The 17,500-nt window shown below is 38.6% G+C and overlaps 1 protein-coding gene and 1 long non-coding RNA gene across 3 annotated transcripts in view; one reads left to right on the top strand and one right to left on the bottom strand.

Moving 5' to 3' along the window:
* Nucleotides 1–1,705, bottom strand: part of LOC144956787 (MFS-type transporter SLC18B1-like) — a 49,229-nt gene extending 47,524 nt beyond the window's left edge. Inside the window, exon 1 of one of the 2 annotated variants that reach the window (XM_078887501.1) lies at nucleotides 1,465–1,705. The gene's annotated coding sequence lies outside the window, so the exon portion shown is untranslated. The remainder of the gene's footprint in view (nucleotides 1–1,464) is intronic. The other variant, XM_078887502.1, reaches the window with a different exon arrangement.
* The window catches only part of LOC144956713 (uncharacterized), a 224,672-nt gene that overhangs the window by 88,520 nt on the left and 118,652 nt on the right, over nucleotides 1–17,500 (top strand). The gene's annotated exons all lie outside the window — the stretch shown is intronic.

The raw sequence follows: 17,500 nt of genomic DNA, 5'->3' as shown, positions 1-17,500 counted from the left end.
TGTCCGAACAAATGTAATATCGCCTAACAGGCGTCATGTCCCGTCCTACATGTTAAATGTTGACCAGGGACTCCTTGTAAAGCGCTTTGAGCACATTTAGTAGATATTGCACTATATAAAGCTGAATTAAAAAAAAAGATATTTCAATGATGATGATATGGTGGTGGTGGTTGTAGTAGTAGTGGTAGTGATGATAATGTGGTGGTGGTTGTAGTTGTAGTAGTAGTGATAGTGATGATGATGTGGTGGTGGTTGTAGTAGTAGTGGTAGTGATGATGATGTGGTGGTGGTGGTTGCAGTAGTAGTGGTAGTGATGATAATGTGGTGGTGGTTGTAGTTGTAGTAGTAGTGATAGTGATGATGATGTGGTGGTGGTTGTAGTAGTAGTGGTAGTGATGATGATGTGGTGGTGGTGGTTGTAGTAGTAGTTGTAATGGTGATGATATGGTGGTGGTGGTGGTTGCAGTAGTAGTGGTAGTGATGACGATGTGGTTGTGGTGGTTGTAGTAGTAGTGGTAGTGATGATGATGTGCTGGTGGTGGTGCAGTAGTGGTAGTGATAATGATGTGGTGCTAGTGGTTGTGGTAGTAGTGGTAGTGATGATATTGTGGTGGTGGTTGTAGTAGTGGTAGTGATAATGATGTGGTACTGGTGGTTGTAGTAGTAGTGGTAGTGATGATATTGTGGTGGTGGTTGTAGCAGTAGAGGTAGTGATGATGATGTGGTGGTGGTTGTTGCAGTTGTAGTGGTCGTGATGATGATGTGGTGGTGGTGGTTGTAATAGTGGTGGTAGTGATAGTGTAGTAGTAGTGGTAGTGATGATGATGGAGTGGTGGTCGTTGTAGTGGTGATGATGATGTGGTGGTGGTGTAGTCGTCGGTATAATGATGCAGTGGTGGTGGTTGTATTAATTGCGGTAGTTATGAAGTGGTAATGGTGGTTGTAGTAGTAGTGACAGTGATGATGTGGTGGTTGGAAAACACATTATAGGTTATTATAATACATGATTACACACATTCATTTTTTGACAGCTTCATTGTGCCATAGATATACACAACAGTTCTGAATCATTTTATTGTGGATTTTGATAGTGTTTGTTGTTTTTCTTGTGTCGTTATGTTGACATAGAGACCGAATGAATGGTAATGCTTACATTCCCAACCCAAGATATAATGGCGCTGAATGCTTTCATTGGTGGACACTTTTTAGGCTTCGTACGTATTCTCATTCGTTTAATTCTATGATTATAATAATAATAATAATAATAATAATAATAATAATAATAATAATAATAATAATAATAATAATAATAATAATAATAATAATAATAATAATAATTATATTATTATTATTATTATTATTATTATTATTATTATTATTATTATTCCAGCGTAAGAGAACGAGGATGGATTATCTTTATTAACGATCAGGATAATCTATTTACACTAGAGAACAAGATGTCACCTCTCTTAAAATAACTCTTTCTGAGATTGCAACATGATCCAAAATAGCACTTTGATGTTGATTTATTATCAACAAGAATTCCAAATCCTTTCTCTTGATATTTTCTACCTGCACAATACAATTTAACTGTTTCTGTGTTGTTGACACAAATCTAGCATAAACATTAGCTGTAAAAAGCTAAAAGCTGTCAAAGCCCTATGGGGGCACCATCATGAATAGGGCAGACACAAACACACCCCAAACAATTCTAGCATAAAACCAAGGCATAGACTGAATATAAAGCCCTTTTTGAAAATAATATGTGTTTCCCATCGCGACACACTGGTAATATGTCTGAATAAACTAAATTGAAAATAACTGACTTTAAGCTGGGGGAAAGGGGGGGGGGGGGAAGCGTGGCTCAGCGATAAGGTCTTTGCTTCGTACCCGAAAGGTACTGAGTTCGATCACTCGCCGTTGCGCTGTGTGGCCTTGAGCAAGTCACCTCACCTCGCCTTAGCTCAATTTGCGGCGCTGCACTGCGGCTGACGCCTGGGTTATTCCAGTCTTCGCTTGGAATAGAGCCCAGAGACAAATTTCACCTATGGGATGAATTTAGGTAATTTCATTTTTTAAAGTTATTAAAAATGATCAGATTTGGGACATTTGAATTGTAGGAAAGAAAAAAAAAATCCTTTAGGACCTCCAGGCCCATGGAGCCGGGATCTATTCCCGTTTCTGTAGCGTGAAACGGACATTAGCAATTGCTTGCTACCCTTTGGCTAGGATGCTAGTCTATCACAAAGTAGGTACGTTCCACCAGACCTAACAGACCCAGCTACCCAATCACTGCGGGGTGGACAGAGGGAGAGGGGGGGGGGGTTGAGTCTGAAAAAAAAATTTCCGACTGCACCCGGTCCCTTTGCTTGTGAAGCGAGTGCTCTACCAATTGAGCTATCGGAAAGCTCAAATAGAGGCTGTGTCAAAAGGTCGTTTTGGGACGTTCGTCACACCCCCCAAAAATTTACTCCATTAATAAGTTAATAAAACTCACTCTTTTCGACGAGGACATAAATTCTATTTCAAATTTGGTATCGCTCTGCGGTACGGTTTTTGCTTCGTATCCGAAAGGTACCGAGTTCGATCACCCGCCGCTAACTGTGCTTTGTGGGCTTGAGCAAGTCGTCACCTCGCTCTAGCTCATTTTGTGGCGCTGCACTACGGCTGACGCCTTGGAATAGACCTAGGAGACAAATTTTCCCCCTTGGGATGAATAAAGGGAGTTTTATTTATTTAATTATTTATCTATTTAATTATCATTTTCACACCGATATATCACCGTTATGAGACGATTGGTCACGTTAATGCACAAAAGCTGTGTTTTATTTCCGAAAGCGTCTGACAGATTATAATATTAAGAATAATAAATATTTATTGTCCACAACATTATTATGAAATAATTGTCAATGGTTTACATTCCGCGAACAAAATACAATAATATGCGTATATAAATTATAGGAGACGTTTATAATGATAGAATCACCACAGTTGAGTTACTTCACAACGCAGTTAATTGCCGTATTTTGAAAAAACAAAACAAAAAAAAAAAACAAAAAACAAAAACAAAAAACAAAAACAAAAAAACAAAAACAAAAACAAAAACACACACACACACACACACACACAAACAAACAAAAAAACAAAACAAAACAAAACAAAAATACCAAAACAAAAAACAAACCCCAAAACAAAACAGATATTTAACAATTTAGCCAGAAAACTCGTCCAAATTATGTCGATCGGTTTGAATGTCCTCAATCTTGGCACAAACTCTCAAACCTGGGACTGGCCGAAGTATTTCTTAGTCCTTGGTTTGAGAGTTTTTTTCCCCCAAGTTGTGGGTCATTTAAATCACTCGATATTTGCAAGACGAGTTTTCTGGCCAAATTTTCAAATACCTGTTTTTCTAGATACGGCAGTAAACTGGTTGATTACATTTTAATTTTTTTATTTAGGTTTAAGGTCGCTGGCATAATAAAATTATTTTTGTTTAAATTGAGCTCTTATATAACGCAATATCCACTAAACATGCTCAAAGTGCTTTACAAGGGGTCCCTGGACAACAGCACCATTTAACATGTAGGACGGAACATGACGCCTGTTAGGCGATATTACATTATTTCCGGACAGAGACAACGCTTTTAACGGCCAGGTACACATTTTAAACCTAAGTACGATGAGAGGATGTGGGTAAAGAACCTTTTTCCAAGGATTCAACTATGCGCAGAGCGACGCTCGAACCCAGGAACTTCCGATCCGAAAGCGATTGTCATACCACAAGACCACATAGCTGCCCAAACATCCTCTGGCTCGTAATGTTTGTTTAGTGACGTCAACGTTGGTCTATCTATTGCCACTCCATAAGTTTTCCCGTCTCTTTATTTCAGTCTCGGCTTTTACTGTTGAACACAACTCATTGTTCACTTTCTTTTGGAGGTCGTCAACGTGTATCATAACCTACTAACACTATGAATCCTTGATTTGGCTATGAATTCATTGCATTAAAAACAACAACAACTCAAAATTGATAATTTATATTGTAAAGTGCCCAGAGCTTGTGTTTAACACGAGAATGAGCGCTGTATAAATGTGTATTATTATTATTATTATTATTATTATTATTATTATTATTATTATTATTATTATTATTATTATTATTATTATCATCATCATCATCATCATCATCATCATCATCATTATTATTATTATTATTATTATTATTATTATTATTATTATTATTATTATTATTATTATTATTATTATTATTATAACGAAAACGGAGAGGCTTCGTAAAGGAACGATACAGACAATGTCTGATAGGGACAGTCCAAAAATACGGTATGGCAATATATACACGAAACGTCTCCATTTTCACTCTTTCGTTAGTATTTTAACGATCACAGGCTTCAGGCAGCCCCTACCGTTTTCTGTATTAAAACATACTACTGCTTTGGCCAGTGTCAGGCTATGAGTTTACTCAGGCTGCGATTTGACGCGGGAGATGACAATAAAACATGAATAAATGCCAGAAGACTGTATAAAGTAATAGATAAAAAGGAATATAATTGCTTTTAAAAATTAACCCTCTCCTTACCACCTACAGCAAAAATCACCACATTTGTTAGGATTCAATATACATTTGTTCTTATTCAGATTAATTTTGTACATCACAAACTTGGAAGAATCATCTTTGTTTAATTCATAATAACATAAATTTATTTTGTAGAGAGATTGTTTGAGTTAAAAAAAAAATTCTGCTGGGTAAGTCTGCCATTTTGGGAAAATACTGAAAATGATCGGTTAGGAGAGAGTTAACAAAATACTAAAACGCGACAAATTTTGGGCTCAAAATCCTTATTCATCCAATCAAAGAACCCCAATACCAGCATTACTACAACACACAATCCAAAACAGACTGCATAGAAAGATTTGGCACATCAGAACATGGCAATCTCCGAGAACGATTAATGATAATTTGAGATTCAGCAATCCCACCAAACTAATATACACAATAGTTGGTATCTATTACTTTCAGTGTAATTAATACTAGTCATAGTGCATTATAAATGACCGGTTATTCAACCCAATTTCATTCGTGGGGTGCGAACGTACCAAATGACCTATAGATAGTATGCGCTTGGCAAAGAAGCTCATAACATTGCCACCCGGAAGTATTACGAACCAACACACACACAACTGTGTTTATCCATGAACGTTTATAGTCAGGTTAATACAGTTCAGTGAGCATTACTCATAAACGCGGATGGCAAAAAAAAAAAACAATAACAAAGACCTGAGTGACGTCATCTTTGAACTATCTATAGACGTACCAAAACTGTTCCTCTTTCATAAAATACTCAATTTTGTCATAGATCCTTGAAATTTGTTAAGCTTTGCTAACTATATACCCTTCCATTTAACAATATAGTCCTACAGAGACCATTAGGCCCATGAAGCCGGAGTTTATCCCGGTTTCTATGGCGTGAAACAGACATTAACAACTGCTTGCTATCCTTTGGATATGCCGCTAGTCTATTGCAAAGTACTTTCCGCCATATTATCAGACCAAGCTACCCGATCAGGGCTGGGTAGGCAAAGAGGTGAGAAAAATCTCGATTTCACATGGGAATGATCTCGGTCTTTTTTTGCATGTGAAGCGAATGCTCTATCAACTGAACTATCAAACCCCCTTCTCATCCCCTTCAATCTTCTTCTTCTTCTTCATGCTTCAGCTTATCCCGCATTTTGCAGGGTTACCATAATGAATGCCACATCTCCATGCATCTCGGTTCAGCGCATCATCTTCCTCCAGGCCTAGTTCTTTCATATCATCCTTTACCTTATCCCACCATCTTGTCTCTGTGCGTCCCTTTTTCCTCTTTCCTGCTATTTGTAAGTCCAATACTTTCCTTCCCACGTACTTCCTCTTTACATGTCCGAACCATTTCAATCAATCTTCTCTCATCTTTATTCATACATTCTTCACTTCAGTCAACCTTCGAATTCGTTCATTTCTTACTTTATCATCTCATCCCCTTCAATGACGCCATCCACGGCCCGACGGAAAACCTCCCATGTGGAGCATAGCTATCCAGAAGAGAGTGGGTGACACCGTAGCCATCGTTGTGTTATAGATAGTATGCACTTGGCTAAGAAGCTCATAACATTGCCATCCAGAAGTATAACGTCGAATCTTTCGTCAAGGAATTGAAAGGATGCCTCAAAACGTGGCCTTCGTAAAGTTATGGCCTGATACTGACCAAAAAATGACGTCAAAATGCCAGTCTTTTGCCACAAAAGAAAACAAATCGTGAGTTGTATTCAATAGTTCAACCAGTGAAATAACTTGTTTCCATGAGCTCTACTAACGACAACTCACTAGGTGGTGCAAAAACCAAATAATGACGTGAAACTGCCAGTCCTTTTGGATTTTAGTATCAGGCTATAGATAGAATGCGCTTGGCCAAGGAGTTCACAACATTGCCATCCGGAAGTATAATGGACCAACACACAAACTCTGTGTAACCATGAACTTTTATAGTCTGGTTAATACAGTTTAGTCAGAACAACTCACAAACGCGGATGGCAAAAACAATAACAAAAGCCTGAGTGACGTCATCTGCATACTATCTATAGATAGTTCGAAGATGACGTCACTCAGGCCTTTGTTATTGTTTTTGCCATCCGCGTTTGTGAGTTGTTCTCACTAAACAGTATTAACCTGACTATAAACGTTCATGGTTACACAGAGTTTGTGTGTTGGTCCGTTATACTTCCGGATGGCAATGTTGTGAACTCCTTGGCCAAGCGCATTCTATCTATAGATAGTAGGCGATGGCAAAGAAGCTCATAACATTGCCATCCGGAAGTATAACGGACCAACACACAAAACCATGTGTAACCATGAACTTTTATAGTCTAGTTAATTCAGCTTAGTGAGAATCACTCACAAACGCGGATGGCAAAATACAATAACAAAGGCTTGAGTGACGTCATCTTCGTTCTATCTATAGCCTGATACTGAAATCCAAGAGGACTGGCAGTTTGACGTCATTATTTGGTTTTTGCACCGCTTAGTGAGTTGTCGTTAGTAGAGCTCATGGAAATAAGTTATTTCATCGGTTGAACTATTGAATACAACTCACAATTTGTTTTCTTTTGTGGCAAAAGACTGGCATTTTGACGTCATTTTTTGGTCAGTCTCAGACCATAACTTTACGAAGGCTACGATGACACTCAACCGGGCAAGAACTAACGTGAGGAAAACCGGGCAACACATGTTGAAGTATTTCTCAAGAGAGATGAAGCCTGGAATTCTTCGTCATGGCATGCGGCCGAATAGCTACATTATTAATAGATTGCCCACAAACAGGAACTCAGAGTGGAGAGGTCAAATTAATAATTATGTCATTTTGTTTATGCAACTCTTGTATTTGAAAACTGCAGTTTCTTTGAAAGGTTTTACTGTACAAAAATTACATGGAACACAGAGTTAAAGAAGTTTAGATTCAGTGACATTTCACATTTAAAGCACCCCCTTTTCCCAGTGAACATAATAGGAGCGATCTATATTCATGTTTTTGTCCAACCAAGCCATCAATCACATGATTTGTTGCTGTCCAACGATTAGATATTTCCTCAGAAATATAAACACGCTGCTTTGTTTATGAAAGTTGTAAACATACCCATGTGTCAAGCTGAACAAAACGGCTAATCGTGATGTCAGATATTTCAAAAACTGTGAGCACTTTTCACTATGCGGGTCACTTTGAGCACATATTCCAATGTGACCAATGACATGAAATGGTAATATAGATCATGCCCATTCAAGAATGACAAACATGTACCGTGCTCGATGGGCGATCAGTGGGTTTTCGTGACATGTCTTGTGCGACCTTTATGAATTGTCTTGCTCAACAGTTGGTCGAGGATTTGGGAAAGACATCTCTCCTTGTCCTTTCAAAAACGGCGTGGAAATTTAGAGGATCCCCCCCCCCCCCACCTCCCCTCCCACCTCCCCCCCCTCCCCTCCCACCTCCCCCCCTCCCCCCCCTCCCCCTCCCTTGTTTTGATTTTTTAAAACATCAATGTCTTTGTCCAAAAAGTGTATAAACACCTAACAGGCTGCTCGTGTCGTCCAATATATATTACATGTTCGTTTTCCACCAGGGAAGAGATAAAGTATAAGCGCTGTGAGTTTTTTCAACACTATTAAGTACTATTTAACCCTCTCCTTACCAGCCATTTTCAGGATTTTGCCCAAAACGTCACACCCAACTAACACACAAATATATTTGTTTATCACTCAAACACAATAACAGTAAAGATCTTGCGATACATAGTTTATTTAGCAAAACATGCTCTACAACACACTGTTCATTTTCTTTAAATTTTATGATGTACAAAAGAAATTTGAAAAAGGAAAATGTTGGTTGTATCGTTACGAATGTGACGATTTTCCTAGAGTTGGCCATGAGAGGGTGAAATGATATCTATTGTTACACTATAACATACAACTCCAAAAGTATTTGCTAAGCTACACCACTGAATCCAACTTTGTTGTGAATATTTTCCCCACGGGAAAGAGAATCAACACACTAGATGTAAGTTTGAGTCATATTTTATTGCAAACGATGAAAAGATCAAAGGCATTGTAAGAAAACTGTTTTGTTTTTCCCTATCGGTATTAAAAATTCGTAATGTCACTTAAAATATATCTAAGCCCGCATGCAATAAATCACGGCACCACATTTCGTAACTTTGGAGGAATTTGCGATATTTCATGCGCACAGGACTTGGAACGGACTATAGATAGTATGCACTTGGCTAAGAAGTTCACAACATTGCCATCCGGAAGTATAGCTGGCCAACACACAAAACTGTGTGTAACCATGATCGCTTATAGATAGTTCAAAGATGACGTCACTCAGGTCTTTGTTATTGCTTTTTGCCATCCGCGTTTATGAGTAATGCTCACTGAACTGTATTAACCTGACTATAAACGTTCATGGATACACACAGTTTTGTGTGTTGGTCAGTTATACTTCCGGATGGCAATATTATGAGCTTCTTGGCCAAGCGCATACTGTCTATAGTCTGACTAATACAGATTAGTGAGAATTACCCATAAATGCGGATGGCAAAAAACAATAACAAAGACCGAAGTGACGTCACCTTCGAAAGATCTATAGATAGAATGAAGTTGACGTCAACTCAGGTAGGTCTTTGTTATTGCTTTTTGCCATCCGCGTTTATGAGTAATTCTCATTAAAATGTATTAACCTGACTATAAACTAACGTCATTACACACAGTTTTGTCTGTTGGTCTGTTATACTTCCGGCTGGCAATGTTGCGAACTCCTTAGCCAAGCGCATACTATATATAGTAAGCTTTTTTTTGCTCTTACTCTATCAGCAAGTTCTCACACGCCAAACTACACTGCACAAGCCAAAGGAATTAACGCGTTTTGCACGTTTTAAGTTCTAAAACTCACCATGATTACAATCAAAATGGTACTTCAACTCACTAACGTTAGTCTAACCGTTCACAATGCAACCCACAACAAACTGTGTGAAAAATGTGAATGGAGTGACTATGCGTGGTCATGGTAAAGTTATAGCCTGACACTGACCAAAAAATGACGTCAAAATGCCAGTCTTTTGCCATAAAAGAAAACAAATCGTGAGTTGTATTCAATAGTTCAATCAATGAGGGAACTTGTTTCCTTGAGCTCTACTAACTACAACTCACTAGACGCTACACAAACCTAAAAAAAAATGACGTCAAACTGCCAGTCCTGGAGGGTTCTAGCGTGGCTACGGTTCTCGTGTCAGGCTATATATATATATATATATATATATATATATATATATATATATATATATATATATATATATTAACGATGGCTACAGACTATGCCCATGGCTTTCGTAAACCAATGGCCTGACACTGACCAACAAATTACGTTAAAAGACAAGTCTTTGGCCCCAAAAGAAAACAAATCTTGAGTTGTATTCAATAGTTCCATCAATGCAATCACTAGTTTCCTTGACTACTACTAAAGACTAGGTGGTTCACAAACATAAAAATGAGGTCAAAATATGGGTATTAGTGGGTTTTAGTGTCAGGCAATAAGTTAACGATGGCGACGTTTCTGTGACTGTTATATAATACAACACGAGTCCGCTCATAATATAGATAGAACGATGTTGACGTTACTCAGCTCTTTGTTATTGTTTTTAGCCAGTCATTTTATGAGTAGTTCTCACTAAAGAGTATAGATAGAATGCGCTTGGCCAAGGAGTTCACAACATTGCCATCCGGAAGTATAACGGACCAACACACAAACTCTGTGTAACCATGAACTTTTATAGATAGAATGCGCTTGGCCAAGGAGTTCACAACATTGCCATCCGGAAGTATAACGGACCAACACACAAACTCTGTGTAACCATGAACTTTTATAGTCTGGTTAATACAGTTTAGTGAGAACAACTCACAAACGCGGATGGCAAAAACAATAACAAAGGCCTGAGTGACGTCATCTGCATACTATCTATAGTCTGGTTAATACAGTTTAGTCAGAACAACTCACAAACGCGGATGGCAAAAACAATAACAAAGGCCTGAGTGACGTCATCTGCATACTATCTATTAACCAGGCTATAGAGAGTATGAAGATGACGTCACTCAAGCCTTTATTATTGTTTTTTGCCATCCGCGTTTATGAGTACTTCTCACTAAACTGTGTTAACCAGACTATAAACGTTCAAGGTTACACAAAGTTTTGTGGGTTGGTCCGTTATATTTCCGGATGGCAATGTTATGAGCTTCTAAGCTAAGCGCATACTATCTATAGATTGAACGAAGGTGATGTCACTCAAGTCTTTGTTATATTTTTTTTTTACCACAAATAAAACTCCAAGGTTACATACCGTTTTGTGTGTTAGTCCGTTATGTTTCTTGATGGCAATGTTGTGAGCTTTAGCCAAGCGCACAGCCTCTATAAATTAGAAATGTCAAAGTTACACATAGTTGTAGGTATATGTTGGTACAAGCCGTATATCGTCCTTAAGAGAGCCTTTGACCAGACTTTTAACGTCTAGTTGTTGATAGGACACACAGTTTACGGACTTTGAAACATTACTTAGCGTTATTTGTCAAAGGGATAGGCACATAGATAACCACGCCTCTCGGACAGACGTCATAATGTAAACAATGGTAGTGATTGGTTAACAAAGAGAACTACACATGATTTACTATCGATGGTTTGTGTCTTATACCCACTCTTCTACAGATGGATCAATAGATAGTATGCGCTTGGCTAAGAATCTAACAACATTGCCATCCGGAAGTATAATGGACCAACACACAAAACTGTGTGTATCCATGAACGTTTATAGTCGAGTCATCGTGTGATAACTAGTCATCGATTGGGTGGTACATACTCTTTTAAGCTTAGTAATACGCTTCAACATTCATGTCGTCACTTCCCTCGTAATGACGCATAGTAACTTAGTAACTGGCTCTAAACTATCGGAACAATGGCGGACGCCCTTATGAAATATTTCTCCGACGAGCATAAAAGCGTATCCAGAGGGGGAAAAAAAACATTATAAATCTGATCATGTTTTGACTTTTACACATTCTGATCACAAGACATATGAAAAGTTCTAGCCAGCATAAAAAATAAAAAGTACCGATTTTCTTTGTTTAGAACCACGATGGCCGCCGTTGCTGGGCGACATGACGTCAGACTATTGGATCCAATTTAGACAGCCATTGTGGTGATTACTTTTCACTATATTGTATCAATCAGACTTTACACGTTCAAGATAACACAACGTTTTGGGTGATGGTACGTTATAGATAGTTCGAAGATGACGTCACTCAGGTCTTTGTTATTGTTTTTTGCCATCCGCGTTTATGAGTAATGCTCACTTAACTGTATTAACCCGACTATAAACGTTCACGGATACACACAGTTTTGTGTGTTGGTCCGTTATACTTCCGGATGGCAATGTTGTGAACTTCTTAGCCAAGCGCATACAATCTATAGTATTTTTAGTTAGAGTTGAAGAGGGGTTCGGGGGGTTTTGTCCCGATAATAACAAGGTGAGGGAGAGGAGGAGGGGGGGGGGGGCTGTTAGGTGATATTACAAACAGAGACAACGCTGTTAACGGTCAGATACTCATTTTACACCTCGTTACGGCGAGAGAATGTAAATAAAAGGCCTTTTCTAATGGCTCAACAATGCAGCGCTCAGAACGGGACTCGAACCCAAGACTTTCATATCATACCATTAGACCGCATCGCCGCACAATATGATGAAACAGAAAAACATAAGCAAATTTTGTGTTTTAAATTAATCACTAGCAGCAAGTTGTATTGGTTTGTGCTTTTGGACATGCAAAATTAGTTTTTTTTTTTAAAAAGAGAAAGCAATAGGGAATGAGATTAGCGCATGCGCACAACCAACATGACGTTCTCTCGCTAATAACTTTCCGCCGGTGATGTCACAGACTATGGGTGACGTCCAATAAAGGGACGCTACTCTTCCGCTAATCTCATTCCCTATCAGAGCTTTTAGAGCTTTTAAATAGCGCAATATCCACTACTTGTTCTCAAAGAGCTTTCATTTTTTTCTGGAAAGTTCTGTTCCCTGACGCTGAACTTTTCTTATCAATCAGATCACCCCCCTGGGGCACCCTATCCTCTACCCACGCCACGCTAACATTTCATTCATACTGCAACCACCATCGAGTACAGACGATACAAGTTATTTTTCATTATATTTTATTTGTTTTCCACGTTTATTTGTGTATTGTTGTGCTGACGAAGGGTTTGTACCCGAAACGTCCATTGTCTGTTTTGTTCCCATACGAAGCCTTTCCATTTTCACTCTTTCGTTAGTATTTTACAAAAGGGGCCCTGACCAACAGCAACATGTAACACGTAGAAGGAGACATGACGCCTCTGAGACGAATTTGAAATTTTTCCAACAGAGACAACGCTGTTGACGGCCAGGTACCCATTTTACACATGAGTACGGTGAGAGAATGTCAGTAAAGAGTCTTTTCCAAGGTCTCAACTATGCGCGGAGTGAGGCTCGAACCCAGGACCTTTCGATCTGAAAGCGAGTGTCATACCACAAGACCACTTAGCCGCACTTAACTGTTTATAGATAGTATGCAGATGACGTCACTCAGGCCTTTGTTATTGTTCTTGCCATCCGCGTTTGTGAGTTGTTCTCACTAAACTGTATTAACCAGACTATAGATACTATGCGCTTGGCTAAGAAGCTCATAACATTGCCATCCGGAAGTAAACGGACCAACACACAAAACTGTGTGTATCTATGAAAGTTTATAGTCAGGTTAATATAGTTCAGTGAACATTACTCATAAACGCGGATGGCAAAAACAATAACAAACACATGAGTGACGTCATCTTCGAAGTATCTATAAAAGTTCATGGTTACACAGAGTTTGTGTGTTGGTCCATTATACTTCCGGATGGCAATGTTGTGAACTCCTTTGCCAAGCGCATTCTATCTATATCGGTAAAGATTTTACTTTCGCTTGAAAATTAGGCATTAAAATAATTATTAGAATGTGACTTTGCTCTTTTTTTTGTTGTTGTCCTTATATCACTTTTTTTCGTCGGGATAGAGAAAGTAAAGACTGACATATTGATGTCATTATTTGGTTGTTGCACCGCCTAGTGAGTTGTCGTTAGTAGCGTTCATGGAAACAAGTTATTTCATTGGTTGAACTATTGAATACAACTCACGATTTGTTTTCTTTTGTGGCCAAAGACTGGCATTTTGACGTCATTATTTCGTCAGTGCCAGGCTATCTTTACGATAGCTACGGTATATAGTATGCGCTTGGCTAAGAAGCTCATAACATTGCCATCCGGAAGAATAACGGACCAACACACAAAACTGTGTATCCATGAGCGTTTATAATCGGGTTAAAACAGTTCAGTGAGCATTACTCATAAACGCGGATGGCAAAAAACAATAACAAAGACCTGAGTGACGTCATCTTTGAACTATCTTTAGATAGTATGCGCTTGGCTAAGAAGCTCATAACATTGCCATCCGGAAGTATAACGGACCAATACACAACATTATGTGTAACCTTAAACGTTTATAATCTGGCTAATACAGTTTAGTGAGAATTACTCATAAACGTGGATGGCAAATAAACAATAACAAAGTCATGAGTGACGTCATCTTCGTTCTATCTATACTTTTACGTATAGATAGTATGCGCTTGGCTACGAAGCTCATAACATTGCCATCCGGAAGTATAACGGACCAGCACACAAAACGGTGTGTATCCATGAACGTTTATAGTCGGGTTAATACAGTTCAGTGAGCATTACTCATAAACGCGGATGGCAAAAAACAATAACAAAGACCTGAGTGACGTCATCTGCATACTATCTATAGCTACGGTATAACGGACCAAGGCACAAAACGATGTGCACGTGTGTTTTGTCTGGTTGATACAGTTTAGTGAGACTACTCTTCAACAGTCGTAACGTCACTTCCTTCCTTATGACGCATGGTAACTTAGTAGCACTGGCTCTAAACTATCGGAACAATGGCGGACGCCCGTATAAAATATTTCCCCGGTGAGCATAAAAGCGTATCCAAAGGAAAAAAACCTCATAAATGTGATCATGTTTTGACTTTTACACATTCTGATCACAAGGCATATAAAAAATTCTAGTCAGCATGAAGAATAAAAAGTAATGATTCTCTTTGTTTAGAACCAAGATGGGTTCCGTTGCCGGGTGGCGTGACGTCAGACTACCGAATCCAATTACTCACAAACATGGATGGCAACCCCCCCCCAAAAAAAAAAAAAAATAAAAACAAACAAACAAACAAACAAACAAACAAACAAAAAAAAAAAGACAAAAAACAAACCAAAAACAAAACAACAACAAAAACAGAGACCTGGGTGACATCATCATTGTTTTATCGAAGACGTTTAAGGTTTAACAAAAAGTTTTGTCTGTTGGTACGAAATTCCGGCTGGCATTGTTATGATTGTTTTTTTTTTTAAGTAAACGCAGAACATCAATACAAATAATTTATTACCTTCGTGGCGATATCCTGGAAAATTGTTGAAGAGAAATTTAGATTATTCCATATGAAGCCGCCACTTACAACCTAAACGACTGACTAAAAGCACAGTCCCTTTCACGGGTGCTACAACCATTAACCATGACCCGTATTCTATAGGGCTTTAACCCTCTCCTTACCAGCCATTTTCAGAATTTCCCCCAAAACCTTCACACCCACCCAACAGAAAAATAGATATATCTTACTCAAACAGAAATGTAACAAGCACATTCTATAGATAGTATGCACTTGGCTTAGAAGCTCATAACATTGCCATCCGGAAGTATAACGAACCAACACACAAAATTATCTGTATCCATGAAAATTTAAAGACAGGTTAATACAGTTCAGTGAGCATTACTCATAAACAAGAATGGCAAAAAACAATAACAAAGACCTGAATGACGTCAACTTCGAACTATCTATAGCATCCATACAAGTAATCACCTACCTTCGTGGCGATATGCTGGAAAATTGTTGGGGGAGAAATTTCGAGAATTCCATATGAATCCGCCACTTACAACCTAGACTGACTAAAAGCACAGCCCCTAGCCCCGTTTGCGTGTGTTACAACCATGACCCGTAGTCTATAGGGCTTTAACCTTGGAATTAAAATAGGCTTTAACCCTATCCTTACCAGCCATTTTCAGAATTTTCCCCAAAACCTTCACACCCACCCAACAGAAATATATACATATCTTTCTCAAACAGAAAGTAACAAGCACATTTTATACGTAATATTGTTCGACAATATGAACTCTGTCACAGAATGTAAAGTTTTTGTAGCTATAGCAAAAGAAATGAAATCTGGATGAGAAAAATGATGGTTGCATCGTAAGAAATATGACGATTTTCCAATAGGTGGTAAGGAGAGGGTTAAGATTACTAGCCGTATAGATAGTTCGAAGATGACGTCACTCGGGTCTTTGTTATTGTTTTTTGCCATCCGCATTTATTTTTATGCTCACTGAACTGTATTAACCCGACTATAAACATTCATGGATACACACAGTTTTGTGTGTTGGTCCGTTATACTTCCGGACGGCAATGTTATGAGCTTATCCAAGCGCATACTATCTATAAGAAATCAATACTTCAATGGGAGCGATCTGCATTCATGTTTTCGTCCAGCCTAGTCATCGATCACATAGTTTGTTGCTGTACAACGATTGGACATTTCTCAATACACGTTAACACGTTTATGAAAGTTGTAAACATACCCATGATTCATCCTGAGCAAAATGACCTAATTATGACGTTGGGTATTTGTAAAACTGCGAACACTTTCCACTAAGTGGGTCATTTTGAGCACACCTTGCAATGCGATCAATGACCTCGAGCACATGGAAATGGAATCTTGATCATCCCAATACGATTCAATAGTCTGATGTCACGCCGCCCGGCAACGGCGGCCATCGTAGTTCTAAACAAGGAAAATCATAACTTTTTATTTTTCATGCTGGCTAGAACTTTTCATATGCCTTGTGATCAGAATGTGTAAAAGTCAAAACATGATCAAATTTATGTTGTTTTTTTCCCCTCTGGATGCCCTTTATGCTCGCCGGAGAACTATTTCATACGGGCGTCCGCCATTGTTCCGATAGTTTAGAGCCAGTTTTACTAAGTTACCATGCGTCATTAGGAAGGAAGTGACGTTATGACTGTTGAAGAGTATTGTTGACGCCAATTTCGTTGTAATATGACAGTATGGTTTTGATTGCACTAGAATTTACTAATTATGTTTTGCTCATTGGAAAAACAACTGGTTTAAAATTTAGCTTATTAACGATGAGTTAAAAATCAAGGACGCAGTCTTGCATTCTAAAATAATAGATTTACCCGTATAATTTGTTAACAATATGGTTCCATATTCTGCGGCTATGAGGTCTAGTGGTATGACGATCGCTTTCGGATCGGAAGGTCCTGGATTTGAGCCTCAATCGGCGCATAGTTGAGTCCTTGGAAAAGGCGACTCTTTACTCACATTCTCTCACAATAATCAGGTGTAAAATAAGTACCTGGCCGTTAACAGCCTTGTCTTTGTCCGAAAAAAGTTCTGCTCTATGTCCACTCGACGCCCCTACATGAAAATAGGCCATATGTTGTGCGTGTTACTGTAAAATTCAAGAGTTCTCAGTGGTAAAATTAATTAGCGATTAACATCTATAGATAGTATGCGCTTGGCTAAGAAGCTCATAACATTGCCATCCGGCAGTATAACGGACCAACACACAAAACTGTGTGTATCCATGAACGTTTATAGTCACGTTAATACAGTTCAGTGAGCATTATTCATAAACGCGGATTGAGTGACGTCATCTTCGAACTATCTATAAAAGATACATTATTCATATCT

This window comes from Berghia stephanieae, chromosome 11, assembly GCF_034508935.2.
Source record: "Berghia stephanieae isolate SIO BIC M18660-M18661 chromosome 11, UCSD_Bste_1.3, whole genome shotgun sequence".
Lineage (NCBI taxonomy): Eukaryota > Metazoa > Mollusca > Gastropoda > Nudibranchia > Aeolidiidae > Berghia > Berghia stephanieae.
Note: the sequence above shows the minus strand (reverse complement) of the source record. Positions and strands in the feature narration are given on the sequence as shown.